This window comes from Crinia signifera, chromosome 9 (assembly GCF_055691185.1).
Source record: "Crinia signifera chromosome 9, ASM5569118v1, whole genome shotgun sequence".
Lineage (NCBI taxonomy): Eukaryota > Metazoa > Chordata > Amphibia > Anura > Myobatrachidae > Crinia > Crinia signifera.
This window is the reverse complement of record NC_139225.1, coordinates 97,215,447-97,238,310: the sequence shown is the minus strand read 5'-3', so window position 1 is coordinate 97,238,310 and position 22,864 is coordinate 97,215,447. Positions and strand designations below refer to the sequence as shown.

Sequence of the window (22,864 nt, the reverse complement as noted above, 5' to 3'; positions counted from 1 at the left end):
GTGTATGTGGTATTACCGTGTGCGAAATCAAGAATAGATTTGAAGCAAATGTAAAAAATAAAATAAAAAATAAGGATGTTCAAGGGGCGGGTCAATGGGTGGGGTGTGGGTGAGCTACTAGCCATGCCCCCACAGCGGCAAAAATGGGGAGTGACCTCGTTGAAATAGACCACACCCCCATATCACTAGGCCAAAAGGTATCGCTCCCCCCTGGGGCTGCTTCAAATTATTTCCCGGGCTGCTTTTAATCCCCAATCCGCCCCTGCATAAACCAAAATGAATCCTTTAATAGTTTAATAAAGCAGTGGCAAAAAGTGTATGAGCAGGAAATTTAAGTCCGTTGTAATGTTTAAACTCAGGCATAAAACACTATGTTGATAAATCTAAATGTTGCCAATAACTCGCAACACAGTGTCACCATGTGTGTGCCTGTAATTAAATAAATAAATGTGTATCTCTCAGTGGTGTAAGCGCTACACCTCCACAATATGTATGTGGTGTGGGGAGATGGTTAAAAGCAGAGACACAGATTAACCTACACACATATAGCGATAAATCCTGACAAATTGGCAAATTGTACATGAGCCTGTGATTAAATGGACAGATGTATTTCTCTCAAAGGTGAGCACGCTAAAGCTCCACAATGTGTGCGTGATGTGGGGAGATAGTTTAATGCAGTGACACCTACACAAATACAGCACTAAATCCCGACAGATTGTCAACATGTGTAGGGACCTATGATCAGGGCTGCCAAGAGAAATCCTGGGCCCCGGTACAATAGCATCACGGGGCCCCCCTGGAGTGGCAAGCAACAGAAAAGAGGTGTGGCCATTAAAGGATATAGGGGTGTGTAACACACCATATACCCTTTATGCAACACAATAGTAGACCCCTTATACTTGCCCCTTACACATTATGCTACACAGAATGAGCCAAAATTCAAATCGATTACTTGCCGCCCCGTTCGTATGCAGCAGTGTGGACAGAAGCGTGGGGTGGTGGATATGGGTTGCGCCCATGGGAGTAAGGGGTCGTGGCCACGGATGGGCAGATAGCGGCAGGGTCCCTGCGGACGATGGGAACTAGGTAATAGCTCCCATCCTCCGCAAGGACCCCACTGCTGTCTGCCCATCCGTCACAGGGACCCTCTGCCCCCCTGCGCTGCCCAGACCCCTATGCCATACAGCAGGGGTGGCCAGCCCACGGCTCCTCTCTCCAAGATCTGTGGCTGGCACGATCATCCCCATTTGAAGCGCCGCCTCTGGAGTATAAGGATCCCAAGCTCACACACGCAGTAGGGAAAGCGGCAACAGTTCTTTCAACCTGCTGGCAAGAAGCAGCAGATGCCACTACTTGCAGTATCGCCGAGCTGAGCTGCCGGTATCTGCTGTGTCCCCCAAAGCTACAGATCCGGCGCCAAGAGCAGATGCATTGTGATGGCCAGCGGTATGTGCACCTGGAGGGAGAGGGGGATTGTGTCCATGAAACCTCTTTAATCTCATGTGATCCTGGGTAGTATGGTCCCACCCAGATCGCATTCCATATATGATCCGTCATAAATGGGCCCCATGTAGCCTGTTCCCTTCACACACATTGGAGGTCATTCTGATTGACCGCAAAGCTGCAAAATTTGCAGCTTTGCGGGTCATCTAAATACCTCAGATTTCACGCATGCGAACAGATGTTTTACATAATCATCGATTTGCAGCTTGTGTGCTGGGCAGTGCGGTCGCCGACCATCAAATGATTTCTCAAGTGCTCGCAGATCTAAGTCAGTCTCTGCTGTCTTAGATCTGTGGCGCTCCTGTACGAGAAGAGGGTGGGCAGCTGACATCCGGTGACATCAGCTGCCCTCCCCCGGCACCCACGTCATGGAAGTTCCCATCGGCGCAACCCATATCCACCACCCCACGCTTCCGTCCACACTGCTGCATGCGATCGGGGCGGCAAATAATCGGTTTGCCGCACCCGCTCACACAAAGTGGCTGCACATGCACAACATCGCTCCCCTGTGTGAGCGTGCGGGGGAGTGAACCAACCTGAATGAGGGCCATAGCCTGTTACACACACACATAGCCTGTTCCTTCACACATACAGTACATAGCCTGTCTCACACACACACACACACACACACATATACATACATAGCCTGTTACACACACATATACATACATAGCCTGTTACACACATACACACATATATACATACATACAAAGCCTGTTACACACACACGCACACACACACATATATATATACAAAGCCTGTTACACACACACATATACATACATAGCCTGTTACACAAACACATATACATACATAGCCTGTTACACACACACACACACACACACACACACACACATAGCCTGTTACACACACACACACATAGCCTGTTACACACACACACACACACACACACACATATATACATACACAGCCTGTTCCTTCACACATACAGAACATAGCCTGTAACACACACACACACACACACACACACACATATATACAAAGCCTGTTACACACACACACACACACACACACACATAGCCTGTTACACACACACATATAGACATACATACATAGCCTGTTACACACACACACACACACACACACACACACATAGCCTGTTACACACACACACACACACACACACACACACACACATATATATACATACATACACAGCCTGCTACACACACACATATACATACATAGCCTTTTACACACACACACACACACATACATAGCCTGTTACACACACACACACACATAGCCTTTCACACACACATATACATACCCTCCAACATTTGAAGATAGGAAATCGGTACACATTCAGAAAGAGGGCATGGCCATTAACAAGGGGGCGTGGTCATGGTAAAAAAAAAAACGGTGCAGCCACGTCCCCTTTCTGAATGTGAACTGTGCACAAACTACTACACCCCAACCCCATGCATGTATATGTACCCACTACCCAGGTTACCTCTGCTGATGGTGTCACTGGTCCTGTTGCTTGTGAACCTCCCCTTTCAGCCAGCATCGGATGTGATATTCTACAGTTCCCCATCTGCTGACAGCACCACTATAGTGGATCCCCAGCTCCAAGTGGCCAGCAGTGCAGTTCATCTGCCTTCTCCTCCTCCCCCCGCACGCCCGGGACCGGTGCGAGCTTCAGCCGCCGCGCGTGTGCTACGTCGCTTGCTTTGCCAGTGCAGGAAGGGAAGTGCCGCTCACGCTCAGTCAGTCGTCTTCACTGCAGCCAGCCACTCTTCTCCCTGTGCTGCCGTGTGCACAGGCAGCACAGGGAGAAGAGTGGCTGGCTGCAGTGAAGGATCATTTCCACGACGAGAAACTAACCGATACACCCACACATGTAGTTGTACCGAAAGCACTATTATACTGACTGAGCGGCGTTTCCCTTCCTGCACTGGCCTGGGTGTCATTCAGAGCAAGCGACGTAGCACACGCACAGCGGCTGAAGCTCGCATCGGTCCCGGGCGTGCGGGGGGAGGAGGAGAAGGCGGCAACACTGAAGCAGCAGGAGTTACCGTTCTGTGGCCCAGCTTGTTTGTTGTGCCAGTGCCCACCCGACCCGCAATGGCGATACAGCGCCAGTGCCCACCCGACCGCACTGACACCAGCACGGGATCCCAAAATCCGGTACATTCGGTACACTATGATTTAGCCGGTACAGACAATTTAAAAACGGTACTGTACCGGCTAAATCGGTACAGTTGGAGGGTATGCATATATACATACATACACAGCCTGTTACACACACACACACACACACACATATACAAAGCCTGTTACACACACACACACAGACACATACCCTGTTACACACACACACACACATATATAAAAAGCCTGTTACACACACACACACACACACACACACACACACACACATAGCCTGTTACACACACATATATCCATACATACACAGCCTGTTACACACACACGCACACACACACACACACTTTTTGTCTATTCCCCCTGTCCATAGCCATACATTGCAGGCGGCATTACCTTTTGAACCAGGAACTTGGAGCAGGAGCAGGATAGCCATCGCTGACCGGGCTTAGGCAAATTCGGGGGCGTGGCCTAATCGCGGACCCGTGACCACGCCCCCTTTTTAAAAAATTTTTTTCGTGTGTGTGTGTCGGGACCCGGGCCCCCCTGGCAGGCCCGGGCCCAGGTAAAATGTACCCGCCCCCCTGCCTCTCGGCGGCCCTGAGCAGGAGCAGGATAGCCATCGCTGACCGGGCTTAGGCAAATTCGGGGGCGTGGCCTAATCGCGGACCCGTGACCACGCCCCCTTTTAATGACCATTCCCATTTAAAATTTAGTAATTACATACTGTTAATTCAACTATTCACTACTTTATTAAATCACCAACTTCCTAGGCTATGCACTGCCATAAATTATTTTTGCATTCGCCAATTGTATGGGACCTAATTAATACAAAGGTATTTACCATTTCCAGCCAACATCAATTCACCCATATAATACAAGTATCGCTTGCCCATATATTTTTTAGCTATGACCAGTTATCGGTCCAACCTTAATTAATTCTCTCCTTTCACAATCAAGGAAATTAGCCTTATCCATCAGGTGTGTCCATTACCTCATTAGTAGGACTCAGCCTTATCTGTATTAACAGATCCTTCGGCTCATTGGACTACTAACATGTCTATCATGCCTCTAACATGCCGATTGGCCAGCCTCCTTCTTTTATTCAATCAGGGAATCACCACTCAGTCACATCACGGTGAACAAGCCAAATTGCGGCGAAACACGATCGCTTCTCGGCCTTTTGGCTAAGATCAAGTGTAGTATCTGTTCTTATCAGTGGGTATGGACTGGCCTCTGGCAGAGAATAGAGAAAGGCTGGACTGAGTAGCTGCTCTGATGGGCGGAGGGACCTTTTTTGCCTGGGAGTGGTGAAAAGTCTGGCTGAGTACCTTCACCTCTGCCTTTGGTAGGAGGTGTTGTTTCCGTAAATCCACTGGTAAGAGGGGGGGAGAAACACTGGGCCTAGTAGTTTGACTCTCTTGACGGGGTTCGTAGCCCCCGAAGGATGAGACAGCGAAAGGCTCAGTCTAGTATCCATTCCCAGGGAGCGGAGAAAGGCTGGGACTGAGTAGATGGCTCCTGTTCCAGAGGTTCGTAGCCTCTGATGGGGAGACCGCGAAAGGCCCAGCTTAGTACCTTAACCTTGGGATCAGAGAAACACTGAGACTTAGTAGATTGCTCTTCCGAGGGGGTCGCAGCCCCTAAGGGAGTCAGTCGAAAAGCCCAGTGGAGTACCCATTCCCATGCCAGGGGCTGGAAAATGCCCTACGATGGGAACAGAAAAACCTTGGTCGGACGCTGATCGGTCAGTTGCTTGGAGTCCGAGGCTGCACTGTGCCCCCGGGGAAACTCGGGGGTGCCGAACATGCACGGGTGATCCCAAAATCACCATGCACTAGTAAGCACTTGCACTGCGCACTTCCCTTCAGGTAGCGCTGCACGTCCTTACCTCATCCTTTTGGATGGGGTAGGACAATTTTTCACACCCCCACCCTGGCCTTCTGGCTAGGGTATCTTTATTATTTCTTTCTCTTCCCCCTCACGTTCGTCACTTTTCACATTCCTTGTTTTTTGTAGTTTTGTCACGTTTTTTTGCGTAGTGTGGTCGACCCTTACGGGCCTTCCATTTCCCCAATGTGCCAAAGCTCTCGCCTTTTGGGGAGAGCTGAGGTCCCCCCGAGGACGACCCCGAGCCGCAAGGTGGAGGGAAGTCCACTGAGGGTCTCTCCAAACCTTCGGGTGTGGAGGACCCACTGTCCTAACCCTTCCGGGGGTTGGGGAAAGAGGGTCTCGCTAAGCTTCGGCGAAGAGGACCCACCATTCCCTATTTTCCCCTCTTCGGCCTTATGGTTGAGAGGGGTTAGGGGAAAAACGGGGCCCGTCTCCATCGGGAGATCGCACGGCAACCTTTGCACGTGTTTAGGCACAGCACTGGTGGTAGGGAGCACACCTCGGGCTCCTGAGTTTTTTTCAAACGTGTCTTTTTGGACGTCAGGGCAACCCAGCCATACGGACCCGTCATCTATCACCAATCAGTCACCCTCCTGTAAGCCTGCTCAATCCCTGGCGGCAGAACCCAACACGCACAGACTCTGCATATACACGCATCGGGCTCTATGCCTGCACTCCGGCTGAGAGACTGGCACTGAGCATTAGTACTCAGATTTTGCGCTATCTCCCGCGCCATTGACATCTTCTCTAAAGGTCAGCAATTATTTATATATCTGTACACTTGCAGGTTATTCTTCATTCTCTCTCTGCACCACACACATATTGTGTAGGTGTAGCGTGCTCACCATTGAGAGAAATGCATCTGTCCATTTAATCATAGGTCCCTACACATGTTGACAATCTGTCGGGATTTAGTGCTGTATTTGTGTAGGTTAACCTGTGTCACTGCATTAAACTATCTCCCCACATCACGCACACATTGTGGAGCTTTAGCGTGCTCACCTTGGAGAGAAATACATCTGTCCATTTAATCACAGGCTCATGTACAATCTGTGTCTCCGCTTTTAACCATCTCCCCACACCACATACATATTGTGGAGGTGTAGCGCTTACACCACTGAGAGATACACATTTATTTATTTAATTACAGGCACACACATGGTGACACTGTGTTGCGAGTTATTGGCAACCATTTAGATTTATCAACATAGTGTTTTATGCCTGAGTTTAAACCCTACAACGGACTTAAATATCCTGCTCATACACTTTTTGCCACTGCTTTATTAAACTATTAAAGGATTCATTTTGGTTTATGTATAACCTTTTCCTTCCGATGCTGTTTTGGTTAAATCTCTCTGCTGTGTTGTCTTGGATTTGATATATGTGATGCCAATACCGATTATATAATCATTGAGCATACACATTAATCCACTGATCATAAAGATCCTACTCACCCTTGCATGTACTACGGTGCACAGTATTTTCCATTACTGGCACAGTGGTTACAATCCACTAATACCCAAGCAGTGGGCACATATATATCTTTCTCCTGTGTACCATAGCTCCATCCTTTACTCGTTCCAACCTTCTACCATCTATCAACTGGACTCGCTCACTCTCTCATTCACCTGGGTGACACCAGGGGAAAGCAGTGACATATGGCTCCTAGTAACATTCTGAGGCTCTCTCATCTGTTGATATATACTGCCATACATCGCTGTGCCACCTGATCCCATCCGAACTCAGCAGCTAAGCAGTGACTGGCTTATTCAGTACCTCTTGGGAGACCACCAGGGAATATCCAGTGCTGTATTCGCATCTAGACAGCAGAAGCAGCAAATGCTTACAACGAGCATTCCCCTATCCTAAAAACTTTGTTACATCTCTATAACCACCCAATCTGTGACTGACATCGCATTGAAGACATTTCCTGTCAATAACACTCCTAGTACTTTGCAGTACAGTATATCATATACTCCAGGGTCCGGATCAAGAATCATTTTAAATATTTGAATTGGTGCACTGGATGCCTATGTCATTATATATTTTGTCTTGATCATAATATTATTAAATCATTTGACACTGGGAAACTCCCTGCAAACATTTTCGCCTATCTGAATGATGTTGTGCAATACACTTTAGAACTCTGTTGTCCTATATATATCCTAATTGATGCAATATTATGACCAATATTAATGGTGATTATTCTCTTTGCAACTTATTTTTTGTGACGTGTATATCTATGTATATATTTTAAATATTAAGAAATAAAGGTTAGATTTTATTTCACCCATTTCTCACATTTTTTCACTGATTTGATTATTACTAAAGTGTGCCCCAAAAAGCCTTAGTGTTCTTCCTACGTCTTTCTTTAGACATCCACTCTAATTCAGTTACTTTGCTGAACTATTTTGGGAGCACCACCAACCAAGTACCCTATACGAATCTTTTCAGATTATGAGGTGTTATGTTGGTTTTCTCTAATTTATAACCTATATCCAACTTCCAAAACATTTTGCCTGTGACACTCCTTTTAGTTATAGTAAATAGCTTTAGGCAGCTGCCTAGGGCGCCAGGATCTGGGGGGGGGATGGGGGGGGGGGGGCGCGCCACCAAGTCTACCTATCAAAAAAATCAAGGATGTCTATGAGGATCCTTGTTGTACTTAGTGCAGATGTCTGCTGTGGAACCTCTAAAGGGCCCTACAAACGCAGAGATGTGTGCCAGAGATACATAACGGGAGATTCAGCTCAAGAGATTTCACTCTTGTGGCTCATTTCAGACAATGAGCCACATACAGAGAGATTTGTGTCAGAGATTCAAATTGGGAGATTCAGCACGGGAGATTTCAAATCTGTCACAGAAAGTGAAGTACTTCATCATAAAATTTTTATTATTACTGAACATTACTTATTACTCTTTAATAAGTATTCTTTCACCTCCCCCTAATATTGCCCCCCCCCCCCCCAAAAAAGTTAATCATTGGTGGCTAGTGGTTCCTTCTGCACCGACCGACCCCCCCATATGCAAACTTTTAAACATTGGTGGTACAGTGGGAACGGACATAAAAAAAAAAATACTTACCAAGTCCGGGGTCCAGCGTCTCGTCCTGTCATACAGACAATCATTTTGTAAAATAAAAAAAATGGCATGGGGTCCCCCCCAGGCATGACCAGCCCTGGGCTTTTTGAGTGGTCCTGGTTCCCAAAATCCAGAGGACAAAAGTGCGTGGGGTCCCCTGGATTTTGGGGACCAGCACCAGGCTCTTGAGCTGGCCCTGGTTTCCAAAATACAGGGGACAAAATAAATAGGGGTCCCCTGTATTTTGGAGACCAGCACCAGGCTCCACTAGCAGGGGGTGTAATGCCATAGCCAGGGGACACGCTTGATGGTGTCCCCTGGCCAAAGCATTACCCACCCTAACTAGTCAGCCCAGGCCGGGAGTTTTTGGGGAGGTGGGGACCCCCCAAATAAGGGGGTCCCCCCTCTCCAGGGCACCCCAGGCCTGGGCTGCAGCCTGGGGCTATCCCCTGCACCCCTGGGCGGTGGGTGCAGGGTTGATAGCTTGTTTAACAGTAATATTGTCTTTTACAGTAGGACTACAGGTCCCAGCAAGCCTGCCCCACATGCTGGTACTTGGGAGAACCACAGGTACCAGCATGTGGGGCATTAAAGGCCCGCCGGTACCTATAGCCCCCCTGTAAAGGAAATATTAAAATAAAACACACAAACACTGGTTTTAAAGTATTTTATTAATCTGATTCTTCTTTTTTCACCCAGGGGAGCTCAGCCCCCCAGGGCTTCTGCGGCATCTTCACCTGGGGGCGGCAGCCGCCTAAGCTCTTTTGCATGGCTGCCGCCTCCTAGGGCTTCTGCCTCTTCATCTGTGTTCTTCACCTGGGGGCGGCGGCCTTTTAAGCTCTTTTGCATTGGCCGCGCCTCCCAGGACTTCAGGAGCTCTTCTCTCCTTCTCCGCCGTCGGACTGACTGCCCCTACCCCGTCTCGAGCTGGCTAATATAGCCAGCTCTAGGGGGCGGGGCAATGACGCGGCGAGCCGTGATTGGCTGGCCGCGGCCATTTTGAAATTTAAATTTTTTTTTTTATACATTTCCGCCGCGCTGCCGCCCCGCTGCCGCCGAGAGGAGAGGTGAGGTGGGGGTGGCGATGGGTGCTACTGCTGGTGGGGGAGGGGGGTCAGGGGTGGCGGCGGCGGGTTCTGCGGCGCGGGGTGCGGCGGGTCTGCGGCGTCCGCAGTCGCTCGGCCCTGCTCATCTGCCCGCAGCCACACATGCGGGAGATGAGCAGGAGCTTTCTGAGCGACTGCTCTGAATTGTACAGCCCGTCCGTTCTGAATCTTGGACAGATTCAGAACGGCGGGTGCGCGCATGTAAATCGCTGTGTGGGCTATATACACAGCAATTTACATGCATCTTCAGGCATTTTCTGAGCAATTTGTTAGAATCGCTCAGAAAATGCCTGAATATCGTGCTGTATGTGGGGGCCTTAAGACCTCACCTCCATACTTTCCCTTGAGGCATACTTCCCAACCAGTGGTGTGCGGTGGGGTGAGGCAGGTCAGGCACAGCCTTTCCTGTCATACAAGCGTATATGCCAGCATTTTGAATTGATAAAGTATGTAAAAAATACAAAGAATATATTTAAAAAATCTTATTTTTATTATTTTAATAATTTTTCATAGTCAAAACTCTGGAGTAAAAAGTCTATGGCAGGTGAGGCAGTGCCTCACCTGGCTACCTTTCCTGCACATCTCTTATCAAAACTCAGTGAATCTCCAGCAGTATATACTGCTGCACATGCAGGGGCGGATTGGCCCACCGGGAAACCGGGCCGTTTCCCGGTGGGCCGCCACCTTTTAAGTCAGAATGGGCCGCCTACCTCACTGGGCTGCCGCGGCATCTACGTTCTGGGCCGCGGCACTGTGCCCTCAATGAAGATGGCTGCGTGTGCTTCGTTCCGTCCGGCTCCCTCCTCCCTGCTGCTGCTGCTGCAATGAGCTGCAGATACAGCCGCTGGCAGCCAGGGGGAGCACCTCTCAGACTGATGACGTCAGCCTGAGAGGGAAGAGAGACGAGGAGCAGCAGCGCTGTGGCCGGGCTTCTCATCTTCCAGAAAGAATTATAATGTGAGTCACACTGTGGGCTCTGGGGACACTGGTTGGCAACCTTGTTAGGGAATGAGGGGGGAAGGGGGGGGGGGTGTAAGGGGAGAGAGAGACACTCACCTCTGTCGCTGAGTGTGAGGGACATGGGGAATAAATCTCCCTGCATGTGCCAGTTACAGTGTAGGCTTTGGTGGAGGGGAATCTGTGTGTGTGACATTCCTGCACATGAGGGGGAAGGGGGTCTGTGACATTAGGGCAGACAGACTCACTGTGACAACTCAGATCCCCCTCCAGCTCAGCCCCCCCATAGGCAGACATGTGACATTCAGATCCCCCCCCACCCATGTCTGTCTATAGGGGCTGTGCTGGAGGGGTATGTAACATGTCTGCCTATGGGGGGGCTGTTCTGGAGGGCCTGGGGCATGGGAATATGTGACAAGTCTGCCTATTTGTTGGGGGGACTGGGGGCTGTGCTGGAGGGGGATCTGATTACGTGACATGTCTGCCTATGGGGGTGGGGGATGTACTCAGGCCTGGCAACAGGGAGGGTGAAAGGGTACAGCTGACCCGGGCCCCGGCGTTCTCAGGGGCCCCAAAGCATGGCTGCGGCGATGATGCACTCAGCCGCCTACACAGCACCCTACTCAGCCGACCGCCCACTCAACCCTCCTGCCGTGCAAGTTCCTTCACCCACAACCCAGCCACACTGTGGGCATTACATGTATAGGCGTCATTACAACTGCGGGCATTATGTGTAAAAGTATCGTTACTACTGTGGGCATTATGTGTATAAGTATTGTTACAACTGCGGGCATTATGTGTATAAGTATCGTTACTACTGTGGGCATTATGTGGATAAGTGTTGTTACTACTGTGGGCATTATGTGTATAAGTATTGTTACTACTGTGGGCGTTACATGTATAAACATCGATACTACTGTGGGCATTACATGTATAGGTGTCATTACTACTGCGGGCATTATGTGTAAAAGTATCGTTACTACTGTGGGCATCATTTATATAAGTGTTGTTACTACTGTGGGCATTACATGTATAGGTGTCATTACTACTGTGGGCATCATGTGTATAAGTGTTGTTACTACTGTGGGCATCATGTGTATAAGTGTTGTTACTACTGTGGGCATTACATGTATAGGTGTCATTACTACTGCGGGCGTTATGTGTATAAGTGTTGTTACTACTGTGGGCATCATGTGTATAAGTGTTGTTACTACTGTGGGCATTACGTGTACAAGCGTTGTTACTACTGCTGGCGTTATGTGTATAAGTATTGTTACTACTGCTGGCGTTGTGTATAAGTATCGTTACTACTGCGGGCATTACATGTATAAGCATTGTTACTACTGTGGGCATTATGTGTATAAGCGTTGTTAATACTGTGGGCATCATGTGTATAAGTGTTACTACTGTGGGCATTATGTGTATATGTATCGTTATTACTGCTGACGTTACAGTATGTGTATAAGTATCGTTACTACTGCGGGCATTACATGTATAAGCATTGTTATTACTGTAGGCATTACGTGTACAAGCGTTGTTACTACTTCTGGCGTTATGTGTATAAGCATTGTTACTACTGTGGGCATTAAGTGTATAAGTATTGTTACTACCGTGGGTGTTATGTGTATAAGTATCGTTACTACTGCTGGCGTTATGTGTATAAGTATCAGGGTTCGCAAATACGTGCTATTTACCATAAAATGGTCACCGGGGACTCCGTTTTTCAAACTGAAGGGGTCCCCGAGGACGCACTGAGCAGCGCCTGTGAGCCGCTGTAAGCCAATCACTGCAGCGGCCGCCGGGACCCAATCATTGTGCAGTGGCCGCCCGGCAGCCAGTCACTGCAAGTGCGCGCCCTGCCAATCACTAAAGCCGTGCGCCCTGCCTTTTGTTTTGAGAGCAGGTTCACAGTCACCGTGTCTGTGGGTCTGTGGGTCTGTGCATCTTTCTGCCACCCCCCGCCATGTAAGTCCATTCTGCTGCTAAGGGCGTGGGAAGGGATGCTATATGGCTGCAACAACGGACAGCCACTCTCAGCATAAGAGGTTGGCGGGCTGTCAGCGCAGTGGGGGACTGGATGTGGCTGGAAGAGCTGACACGCTGCTCAACTCAAAGCAGCGTTTCAGCTGTTCCAGCCACATCCAGTCCCCCACCTCGCAGACAGCCCGCTCACCTACTCTGGTGAGCGGTGTATCAATGGCATATGTATAATGGGCATCACGGTGCGTGACATATGTATAATAGAGCCTCACGGTGTGTGACATATGTATAATGGGCATCATGTGTGTGACATATGTATAATGAACATCACGGTGTGTGGCATATGTATAATGGAGCATCACGGTGTGTGGCATATGTATAATGGAGCATCATGGTGTGTGGCATATGTATAATGGGCATCATGTGTGTGGCATATGTATAATGGAGCATCATGGTGTGTAACATATGTATAATGGGCATCACGGTGTGTCGCATATGTATAATGGGCATCACGGTGTGCGGTATATGTATAATGGCATCACGGTGTGTGGCATATGTATAATGGAGCATCACGGTGTGTCGCATATGTATAATGGACATCACGGTGTGGCATATGTATAATGGGCATCACGGTGTGTGACATATGTATAATGGGCATCACGGTGTGCGGCATATGTATAATGGGCATCACGGTGTGCGACATATGTATAATGGGCATCACGGTGTGCGGCATATGTATAATGGGCATCACGGTGTGTGGCATATGTATAATGGAGCATCATGGTGTGTGGCATATGAATAATGGGCATCATGTGTGTGGCATATGTATAATGGAGCATCATGGTGTGTAACATATGTATAATGGGCATCACGGTGTGTCGCATATGTATAATGGGCATCACGGTGTGCGGTATATGTATAATGGCATCACAGTGTGTGGCATATGTATAATGGAGCATCACGGTGTGTCGCATATGTATAATGGACATCACGGTGTGGCATATGTATAATGGGCATCACGGAGTGCGGCATATGTATAATGGAGCATCACGGTGTGCGACATATGTATAATGGGCATCACGGAGTGCGGCATATGTATAATGGAGCATCACGGTGTGCGACATATGTATAATGGAGCATCACGGTGTGGCATATGTATAATGGAGCATCACGGTGTGGCATATGTATAATGGGCATCACGGTGTGCGACATATGTATAATGGAGCATCACGGTGTGGCATATGTATAATGGAGCATCACGGTGTGGCATATGTATAATAGGCATCACGGTGTGCGGCATATGTATAATGGGCATCACGGTGTGCGACATATGTATAATGGGCATCACGGTGTGCGACATATGTATAATGGGCATCACGGTGTGCGGCATATGTATAATGGGCATCACGGTGTGCGGCATATGTATAATGGAGCATCACGGTGTGCGGCATATGTATAATGGGCATCACGGTGTGCGGCATATGTATAATGGGCATCACGGTGTGCGGCATATGTATAATGGGCATCACGGTGTGCGGCATATGTATAATGGAGCATCACGGTGTGCGGCATATGTATAATGGAGCATCACGGTGTGTGACATATGTATAATGAGCATCCAGGTGTGGGGCATATGTATAATGGAGCATCACGGTGTGCGGCATATGTATAATGGAGCATCACGGTGTGTGGCATATGTATAATGGGCATCACGGTGTGCGGCATATGTATAATGGAGCATCACGGTGTGTGGCATATGTATAATGAGCATCCAGGTGTGGGGCATATGTATAATGGGCATCACGGTGTGCGGCATATGTATAATGGAGCATCACGGTGTGGGGCATATGTATAATAAGCATCACGGTGTGCAGCATATGTATAATGGAGCATCACGGTGTGCGGCATATGTATAATGGAGCATCCAGGTGTGGGGCATATGTATAATGGGCATCACTGTGTGCGGCATATGTATAATGGAGCATCACGGTGTGCGACATATGTATAATGGAGCATCACTGTGTGCGACATATGTATAATGGGCATCACTGTGTGCGGCATATGTATAATGGGCATCACTGTGTGCGGCATATGTATAATGGGCATCACGGTGTGCGACATATGTATAATGGGCATCACGGTGTGTGACATATGTATAATGGGCATCACGGTGTGTGACATATGTATAATGGGCATCACGGTGTGTGACATATGTATAATGGGCATCACGGTGTGTGGCATATGTATAATGTATATACGCCACCCTGCTTCCCCCTGCCTACCTGAATCCTCCGCAAACCCACATCCTATGCCACTCTGTGTCTCCCCTCTGTCACCCTACATCCAACGCCACCCTGCGTCCCCCCTCCCTGTATCCTCTGCCACCATGCAACCAACGCCACTGTATCCTCTACCACTTTGCGACTCCCCTCCCTGCATTCTCTGTCACTCTGCATTCCCCCTCCTACACTGCATCCTGTGCCACCATGCCCCCTCACAATCTGCGTCCACCTATGCAGTGGCGTCACTAGGCAGGTGCGGGGGGCGACCCGCACAGGGTGTCACCAGTAAGTGGGGTGACACCAGTGGTGCAAGTATGGCAGTATGGCGTACCGGTAAAAGATATACTGCCGGTACCCCGTACCCCCATAACTAATTCCCCTAAAACTTGTAAATGCGCATGCGCGCATATGTAAGTGGCAGGGGCGTGGCCTCCGCCGCCCCGCCACTGCTGATAGCGTTCGGAGGGGAGCGCATCACGCGTCTCTCCTTCCCCTCCCTGTGTCACTGTGACACAGACACCAATCAGAGCTCGCGGGCTGGCAGCCAGTCAGGAGCCAGCCCACGAGATAGAAGACGGAGGGGCAGGAGAGACAGAAGATGCGCTCCCCTCCCCAGGGAAGAAGCAAGCAGCGGCGGCAGGGGACAACAGTAAGTTACACTGTGGGGGCATATCTGGCACTGGGGGCATATCTGGCACCGGGGCATATGTGTTGCACTGTGGGGGCATATCTGGCACTGGGACATATGTGTTGCACTGTGGGGGGCATATCTGGCACTACGACATATGTGTTGCACTGTGGGGGGCATATCTGGCACTGGGGGCATATGTGTTGCACTGTGGGGGCATATCTAGCACTGGGGCATATGTGTTGCACTGTGGGAGCATATCTGGCACTGGGACATATGTGTTGCACTGTGGGGGGCATATCTGGCACTGGGGGCATATGTGTTGCACTGTGGGGGCATATCTAGCACTGGGGCATATGTGTTGCACTGTGGGGGCATATGTGGCACTGGGACATATGTGTTGCACTGTGGGGGCATATCTGGCACCGGGGCATATGTGTTGCACTGTGGGGGCATATGTGTTGCACTGTGGGGGCATATCTGGCACTGGGGCATATGTGTTGCACTGTGGGGGCATATGTGGCACTGGGACATATGTGTTGCACTGTGGGGGCATATCTGGCACTGGGGGCATATGTGTTGCACTGTGGGGGCATATGTGTTGCACTGTGGGGGCATATGTGTTGCACTGGGGCATATGTGTTGCACTGTGGGGGCATATCTGGCACTGGGGCATATGTGTTGCACTGTGGGGGCATATCTGGCACTGGGGCATATGTGTTGCACTGTGGGGGCATATCTGGCACTGGGGCATATGTGTTGCACTGTGGGGGCATATCTGGCACTGAGGCATATGTGTTGCACTGTGGGGGCATATCTGGCACTGGGGCATATGTGTTGCACTGTGGGGGCATATCTGGCACTGGGGCATATGTGTTGCACTGTGGGGGCATATCTGGCACTGGGGCATATGTGTTGCACTGTGGGGGCTAGGGATGCCAATCCCGGGGCATTTTTTCAATCCCGGATTCCGGGATTGAAAAATGCTCAATCCCGGGATTCTCGGGATCCCGGGATTGGCATCCCTAAAAGAAAAACACACCCTGTCCACCCCTATATGGGCGGGCAGGTGTGTGGCAGCCGGGAGCATGGCAGAGCAGCGTTGCGGGGGTGCAGATTTACTTACAGGCTGGCGAGAGCGGGGCAGACAGCGGCGCTGCGGTGATGCTTGCCTGCCTCCGGGCAGGTAGCGGCGGCACCAGGAGGGGAGGCTAGGAGTCGGCCGGGAGCGGTCCTCTGTAGCAGGACGCTGGCCTGCGCAGCGTGACGGTCAGAGGTCACGCTGCGCAGGCCGCACGCCGGGGTCGGGAACAGCCGGGCAGCTTCTGAGCGGGTGCTCAGAAGCTGACAGGCATTAGACTGCGCATGCGCAGTCTAATCCCAAAATCCCGGGATTGGATACTCCAATCCCGGGATTGAAATCCCGGACATTTTGGGGCCAAATCCCGGGATCCCGCCGATCCCGATCCCGGGATTGGCCACCCTAGTGGGGGCACATCTGGCACTGGGGCATATGTGTTGCACTGTGGGGGCATATGATATCTGGCACTGTGGGGGCATATGTGTGGCGCATATGATATCTGGCACTGTGGGGGCATATCTGGCACTGTGGGGGCATATGTGTATCTGGCACTGTGGGGGCATATGTTTAATGGACATCACATTGTGCAGTGTAATGGGCATTACGGTGTGGGGAGCATTGGGTAATTGCCATCACAGTGTGGGGTGTAATGGGTATCAAGGTGTGCGGCATAATGTGTAATTAGCATCACAGAATGCAGTGTATCGTGTAATTAGCATTGCGGTGTGGGGCGTAATGTGTAACTGGCATCACGTGTGCCGCATTATGTGTAATTGGCATTACGTCATGTGTAATGGGTATAGTTTGCTAAAATGTGTAATCTGCAGGTACACAGTACAATCATGGTACAGACCACGCCCCCTTCTGATAGGCCACACCCCCAATTTTTTGGCACGCCTCCGGCGCGTACAAGCATCCATTCTCTGTCTTCCAGAAAGTTGGCGGGGGGGGAGGGGTGACACCATGAGTTCCTACACCGGGTGACACCAACCCTAGTGACGCCACTGGTCCTATGCCACCCGGCATACGTCCTCCCTCCCTTCGTCCTCAGCCACCCTGCATCTCCCCTCCCATCATTCTACACCACCCTGCGTCCCCCCTCCCATGCACCTATTCTGTAGCCTGAGGGGCTGGGGACACAGCAAGCAGCTCGGAGAGCAACTAGCCATGCCCCCACAGCAGCAAAAATGGGGTGTGGCCTCGTTGAAATAGGCCACACCCCCACAATGCTACACACACCCCCATTAGGGCTGCTTCAAGATATTTCCCGGGCTGGTTTTAATTCCCAATCCGCCCCTGTGCACATGTGTATAATGCCGGCATGTACCCCATGGCTCATATATTGTGTGCAAATCTGGCTCTGGTACTTGCCAGGGACTCTTTAGCCATTTACCTCACCACACGTCCCTGTTCCCTACTTTGCTGCCCCCTCCTCCTTCTATTACTCTATTGTGGATTTCAAAGGGGGGCCTCCAGGGGACTTGGCCACTTTCCCGGGGTGCTGGGTGGACCACCCATTTTTTGGGTGCCTCCCTGCTATTCTGGAATGTTAGGCAAGTATGCCTTAAGTGGTTGGTATTGGTGGCAGTATTGAGGTGGGGGCGCAGTAGGTTGAAGTTTTGCCTAGGGTGCTGAGAAGCCTTACACCGGCCCTGGGTAGGGGGGAGAGTGTTATGTTACTCACGGAGACCCTGTCTGGATTTTCCATTCCGGAATTCCAGGGTCGGTATCTCTTATATATTTGGCTACATCTGTCACTCAAAGTGGGTGTCTGTGTCTATAACGCTCTGTTCCTGGACTTTCCTCTTAATGTGTGATTGCCTTCATCTGTGCTGAACACCTTTCTGAGAAATTAACCTGTTTAAAACAGGTGATGGCAATCATACATTAAGGGGAAGTCTAGAAACAGAGCATTGTGTCCCTCCTGGAGAGGGTCATGTTGGGAGGTATGTGACAGAGAACCAGCCCAGTGAGCCCACAGACAGTGCCAGACACCCACTGCCTTCCCATGTTGCCCAGCACTGCTACTCCACAGCCACCAGGTGAGCGCCCCCCTCCCGCGATTTGCGGCAAAACCTCCCCCCCCCGCGCGCCTCCCGCGATTCGCGGCAAAAACACCCGCTCATCCGCGACCCCCCCTACCGCGGTTCGCAGCAAAAACACCCCCCGCGACCCCCCCTCCCGCGATTCGCTGCAAAAAGAACTCCCCCACGACCCCTCCCGCAATTCGGGGCGGCACTCCCCCTGCGACCCCCCTCCTGCGATTCGCGGCACCCCCCCCCCCCCCGCAATTCGCAGCAGCCCCAGGATTAAATGGCACATGCAAAACACTGACATGGCTATGGTCGACAATGAAAAAGGTTGACATGAGTTTTTGAAGATTTATTTTAAATTTTTAAAATTTTTTCATATTCATTGTCATGTGTCGACATGGACACCAATGAAGTGGCACACTTATGTCAACATTTACATGTGTTGACCTTTCTGTGTTGATTTTTTCTTGTGGCGATTCGCGTCACACCCCCCGCAACCCCCCCTCCCGCGATTCGCGGCAACCCCCGTGACCCCACACCTCCTGCAATTCGCGGCAACCCCCCACCGGAACCCCTGTGAACCCCGCCCTCCCGCGATTCGCGGCACCCACCCCCGCGACCCCCCCTCCCGCAATTCGCGGCACCCCCCCGTGATTCGCGGCAGCTCCAGAATTAAATTGCACATGGAAAACACTGACATGGCTATGGTCGACAATGAAAAAGGTTGACATGAGTTTTTGAAGTTTTTTTTTTCATTTTTTGAATATTTTCATATTCATTCTCATGTGTCGACATGGATACCAATGAAGTGCCACACTTATGTCAACATTTACATGTGTTGACCTTTCTGTGTTGATTTTTTCTTGTGGCGATTTGCGTCACATCCCCCCCCCCCACCCCCACTCCCGCGATTCATGGCACACACACACACACCTCCCCCGCGATTCTCGGCACCCCACCCCGTGACCCCCCCTCCCGTGATTCACGGCACACCCCCGCGACCCCCCCTCCCATGATTCGCCGCAACCCCCGCCCCGTAACCCCCCCTCCCGCGATTCGCGGCACCCACCCCCGCGACCCCCCCTACCGCAATTCGCGGCACCCCCCCCCCCGCGATTCGCGGCAGCTCCAGAATTAAATTGCACATGGAAAACACTGACATGGCTATGGTCGACAATGAAAAAGGTTGACATGAGTTTTTGAAGTTTTTTTTTTCATTTTTTGAATGTTTTTATATTCATTCTCATGTGTCGACATGGACACCAATGAAGTGCCACACTTTGTCAACATTTACATGTGTTGACCTTTCTGTGTTGATTTTTTCTTGTGGCGATTCGCGTCACACCCCCCCTGAACCCCCACTCCCGCGATTCACGGCACACACACCCCCCCGCGATTCTCGGCACCCCACCCCGTGACCCCCCCTCCCGTGATTCACGGCACACCCCCCCTACCATGATTCGCCGCAACCCCCGCCCCCGTAACCCCCCTCCCGCGATTCTCTGCAATCCCTCCCCTCCCGCGATTCGCAGCATCCACCCCCCCCACAACCCCCCCTCCTGCAATTCACGGCACCCCCCGCGACCCCCCCTCCTGCAATTCGCGGCACCCTCCACGACCCCCCCTCCCGCGATTAGCGGACACCTAAGTTGCAATACAGGGCATCTTTCATACAATTCTAACCATATTTCTCATATACAAACGTTCACAAATTAAGGGGGCGCAGCCCCTTACGACGGTGTGAAGAGCGCCCGTAGGGCGCGATGAATCACCTAGTATATATATATATATATATATATATTTTTGGAAACCCCCCTCTAAAAATCCTGCATTTGCCCCTGGCCCTGACACTTTTTCACTGATTCCATAACCACATTGCATCACACAAACAGTGTGATATAAAAAGTTAAGCCAACAGGTGGCACAGTTGTAAAACAAGAGCAAAGTTTATGCACTGTGTGGAATTATAAATGAAGAGCCATCAAATGGTTAGGACAATAAAGTGTGTCCATAAATAGCAGCCATAAAAAAAAACAAATGAAATGACTGGAAAATAATTCACAATAGTAATCGGGGTATTTGTTTTTGTCACCAGCGCTTAATTGTGGAGAGGTTAATCTGTAATTCAGCAGCCACCGGGATGGGGGATTGCCTGCCCCCCAGGGCCGGATTAAGGGGGGCAAAGTGGGTCAGTACCCCTGGGCCCCCTTCTAGCTAGGTCGGCATGTTTTATTTTTTTTTTTGCTGCAGCTTCACCTATCTGCCAATGTGACAATGATTAATGGTGCTGAGCATCGGGTGCCAAGGCACACTGACTGCACAAGTGTGCAGTGTATTATTGGGAGTTAACTTAAAGAATATATGTTACCTGTAGCCATCTAAGTAACACACTAGTCGCAGCAGACCACAAGAGTGAATAAATAAGTGCCTTACGAGGCCGTCTCAGATTAAAATCTTTGAATAAAGAAAAGCTAACCACGGAGTGTTTCTGACATCTCCGTACGTATTTCCCGTAACTATGGATACACATCAACAGAATCCAACACTGAGGCTTGAATAAGCCAGCACCAAAACGAGGCTTGGCCCGCTGTGACGCACGTACATGGAGACGCGCCGTACACGGAGACGCGCCCGACACCAAAATAGAGGTCCAATAATATACAGCCGGATATGACTTTGCGGCAACAGACCTGAAATCGAGGCGCTACCCGCTAAGATGTACGCATGCACCAAATGCAAAATAGCGGAAGTGACGGCTATAAAAAAACGTGGATGTAACTAAAGGCTACACACCTCCTGAGGAAGCCGCTGACAGTCCAAGGCGGAGAAACGCGTAGAGGATAAGGATTGGGGAGAGAGGCTGCCACCCTACAGAGCCACCATACCATCCCAGCAAGAACCGCACCAAACATTCAGCGGTCGGAGAGGTTTGGTTGGAGACTGCAGACCGGACCCCGTTTGCCCATCTGGATACAAACTTAAGTATTGACTCTAATGATTGTGCACTTTCATAAACAAATACCGGCAATTAATCAAGAGGCTAATACCACTAACTTTTAAAACAATACTAACCCCTATTGATTATAACCAAGTTGCATGCTGCTAACCATTGACTGAGTTCAAAGGATCTTCTATATATTTCTTTGAGGGGAGAGTCCACTTTATGTTTGTAAGTCTTGTTTGTCCCAATGTTGGCCACATTGATTTAACTAATATTGTGAAATTATTTTAATAAAAATTTGAATTTAATATTGAACACAGCGCTGTACCATTCTCCTATTTTATTATTGGGAGTTGACTAAGTCCCATGACACTTTGAACAGGAGGGCAGAGGCAGAGCGGTTTGTGCTGAACTCTGATTGGTGGAGCTCATTACATGCTTCCTAGGCCATGGAGGACAGCAGCAGCAGCCTCATCATGGCATGGTTTTTAATCAAAGGAAGCAATATGCCTGTGAGGTCTCCTACAGTCCTACGTGGTACAGAGGGACAAACACAGGCTTTTCATGTGGTATGTATATGTATATTAATACCCGCCACCCCTGCAGTTACCCATTGACTAAGTTTATACTGCCTTTACTCTGTGTTTTGACAGTGTAATATCACCTCTCGGCCTTTTGGCTAAGATCAAGTCTAGTATCTGTTCTTATCAGTGGGTCTGGACCATCCCCTGGCAGAAGAATAGAGAAAGGTTGGACTAAGCACCTTGCTACTAAGCTGAGGAACCGGAAACCTCATGCTCTGGGCAGGTACAAGGTCTGGCTGAGTATCTCCACCCTGAATACCATTATTTCCACTGGTAGGGAGAGGAGAAGCATCGGGCTGAGTAGTTGGGGCGCTTGTTCAGGGGTCTATAGCCTCTGAGGGAGAATCACTTGAAAAGCCCGGTCTAGTATCTAATCCCAGGAAGCCAGGAAAAGCTGGGACCGAGTAGATTGCTCTCTGTTCCAGGGGTATGCAAGTCATCATCGGACAGAGAGACAGCGAAAAGCCCAGCCTAGTACTCAATCCCTGGGATGGGAGAAATGTTGGGACTGAGTAGGTGTTTTCTTCTCCTTCAGTTGGTCTATTCGGCCTCTGCGGGGGAGACTCTTCGAAAACCCTGGTGGAGTATCAATTACCATGCGGAAAGGGCCTGCTGGTGAAGCAGAGAAACACTTGTTCGTACGCTGATTGGCTGGCTGTCTGGAGCCC

At 50.1% G+C, this 22,864-nt stretch overlaps 2 pseudogenes; both read left to right on the top strand.

Annotated features, from left to right (window-relative positions):
- The first annotated feature begins 4,797 nt into the window (after positions 1-4,797).
- Positions 4,798-4,927, top strand: LOC146039964 (U2 spliceosomal RNA; annotated as a pseudogene).
- A 17,344-nt stretch (positions 4,928-22,271) lies between these two features.
- Positions 22,272-22,408, top strand: LOC146039995 (U2 spliceosomal RNA; annotated as a pseudogene).
- Positions 22,409-22,864: the final 456 nt, after the last annotated feature.